This window comes from Triticum aestivum, chromosome 6B (assembly GCF_018294505.1).
Source record: "Triticum aestivum cultivar Chinese Spring chromosome 6B, IWGSC CS RefSeq v2.1, whole genome shotgun sequence".
Classification (NCBI taxonomy): domain Eukaryota; kingdom Viridiplantae; phylum Streptophyta; class Magnoliopsida; order Poales; family Poaceae; genus Triticum; species Triticum aestivum.
The window spans coordinates 655,097,612-655,100,761 of NC_057810.1; positions in this window are offsets into that span (position 1 = coordinate 655,097,612).

The following is a 3,150-nucleotide window of genomic DNA, read 5'->3' on the forward strand; positions in this document are numbered from 1 at the left end:
CCCTACCCCCGTATATAAAGGAGCAAGGGGGAGGGGAGGCCGGCCAGGGAGGAGGCGCCCCAAGGGGAGTCCTACTCCCGCCGGGAGTAGGACTCCCTTCTTCCTTGTTGGATTAAGAGAAGGGGGGAAAGAGGAGGGAGAGAAAGAGGAAGGAAAGGGGGGCGCCGCCCCCTCTCCTTGTCCTATTCGGACTAGGGGGGAGGGGTGTGCGGCCCTGCCTTGGCCTCCTCTCCTCCTCTCCACTAAGGCCCACTATGGCCCATTAAGCCCCCGGGGGTTCCGGTAATCTCCCGGTACTCCGGTAAAATCCTGATTTCACCCGGAACACTTCCGATATCCAAATATAGGCTCCCAATATATCAATCTTCATGTCTCGACCATTTCGAGACTCCTCATCATGTCCGTGATCACATCCAGGACTCCAAACAACCTTCGGTACATCAAAACTCATAAACTCATAATAAAACTGTCAACGAAACCTTAAGCGTGCGGACCCTACAGGTTCGAGAACTATGTAGACATGACCGAGACACGTTTCCGGTCAATAACCAATAGGGGAACCTAGATGCTCATATTGGCTCCTACATACTCTACGAAGATCTTTATGGGTCAAACCGCATAACAACATACGTTGTTCCCTTTGTCATCGGTATGTTACTTGCCCGAGATTCGATCGTCGGTATCGAATACCTAGTTCAATCTCGTTACCGGCAAGTCTCTTTACTCGTTACGTAATGCATCATTCCATAACTAACTCATTAGCTACATTGCTTGCAAGGCTTATAGTGATGTGCATTACCGAGAGGGCCCAGAGATACCTCTCGGACAATCGGAGTGACAAATCCTAATCTCGAAATACGCCAACCCAACAAGTACCTTTGGAGACACCTGTAGAGCACCTTTATAATCACCCAGTTACGTTGTGACGTTTGGTAGCACACAAAGTGTTCCTCCAGTAAACGGGAGTTGCATAATCTCATAGTCATAGGAACATGTATGAGTCATGAAGAAAGCAATAGTAACATACTAAACGATCAAGTGCTAAGCTAACGGAATGGGTCAAGTCAATCACATCATTCTCCTAATGATGTGATCCCGTTAATCAAATGACAACTCATGTCTATGGTTAGGAAACTTAACCATCTTTGATTCACGAGCTAGTCAAGTAGAGGCATACTAGTGACACTCTGTTTTTCTATGTATTCACACATGTATTATGTTTCCGGTTGATACAATTCTAGCATGAATATTATGTTGGGGAACATAGCAGAAATTCAAAATTTTCCTACGAGTCACCAAGATCTATCTATGGGGAGACTAGCAACGAGAGAGAGGGGAGTGTATCTACATACCCTTGTAGATTGCTAAGTGGAAGCGTTGCAAGAACGCGGATGAAGGAGTCGTACTCGTAGCGATTCAGATCGCGGTTGATTCCGATCTAAGCGCTGAAAAACGGCGCCTCCGCATTCAACACACGTACAGCCCGGTGACGTCTCCCATGTCTTGATCCAGCAAGGAGAGAGGCAGATATTGGGGAAGACTCCGTCCAGCAGCAGCACGACGGTGTGGTGGTGATGGAGGAGCGCGGTACTCCAGCAGGGCTTCGCCCAGCACTACGAGAGACGAGGAAGGAGAGAGGTAGGGCTGCGCCTTGGGAGAGAGAGACTCATGTGTTGGGCAGCCCCAAAACCTCCACTATATATAGGGGCAAGGGGAAGGGGAGGCGCCCTAGGGTTTCCCCTAGGGGTGGCGGCGGCCAGGGCAGATGGGATCTCCCCCTTGGTTGACTTGGCCCCCAAGCCAGGAGGTGGGAACCCTAGATGGGGCGCCCCAAACCCCCTGGTCGCGTGGGATTAGGTGAGGGGGGGTGCATAGCCCCTTAGTGGGCTGGTTTGCCCCCTCCCCTTGGCCCATGAAGGCCCCCAAACACTTGCCGGGGCTCCCGAATCACCTTTCGGTCATGCTGGTCATCACCCGGTACCTCCGGAACTGTTCTGGACTCCAAAACCCTTCGTCCAATATATCAATCTTCACCTCCGGACCATTCCGGGACTCCTCGTGACGTCCGAGATCTCATCAAGGACTCCGAACAACATTCGGTAACCGCGTACATACCTTCCCTATAACCCTAGCGTCATCGAACCTTAAGTGTGTAGACCATACGGGTTCGGGAACCATGCAGACATGACCGAGACAACTCTCCGGCCAATAACCAACAGCGGGATCTGGATACCCATGTTGGCTCCCACATGTTTGTAACGCCCTCGATGCGGCTATAGCTCCCACGTGTCGAGGCACGACTTAGAGGCATAACCGCATTGAAAGCAATGTCGCAAGTCAGGCAATCATTACAACATCCCATGTAATACATAATAAAGGGGGAGAGAACATAGTTGGCTTACACTCGCCACGTCACATCAGAGTACGTAAATAACATTCATCAAACAAGCACTCATGGCCCGACTACGGCGCCAAAATAGAAAAGACCCCCAACATGCGACAAGGTCCTGAATCGATAACCCCAACTAGGCACCACTACTGATCATCCGGAAAAGATACGTAGTATCGCTGAGAGTCCTCGTCGAACTCCCACCTGAGCTCGTAATCGTCAACTGGAGCAGAATCACCTGGACCTGCATCTGGAGTTGTAGTATCTGTGAGCCACAGGGACTCAGCAATCTCACACCCACGCGATCAAAACTATTTAAGCTCATAGGAATGGATAAGGCAAAAAATATGTGGATCTGCCGCAAGCGACTAGCATATGTGGTGGCTAACTTATACGCAAAAGAGAGCGAGAAGAGAAGGCGAAGCTCGAGCGAGAAGCTAAAAGAACATCCTGCGCAAGCATAACTCCAACACCGTGTCCACTTCCCGGACTCCGCCGAGAAGGGGCCATCACGGTAACACACACGGTTGATTCATTTTAATTAATTTTTAGTTCAAGTCATCTACAACCGGACATTAACAAATTCCCATCCGCCCATAACCGCGGGCACGGCTTTCGAAAGATCAATCCCTGCAGGGGGGTCCCAACTTAGCCCATAACAAGCTCTCACGGTCAACGAAGGAATAGACCTCCACCCAAGACACACCGATCAGACTCGGTATCTCGGTACAACAAGATGATTCGGCAGGTTAAAACAAGTC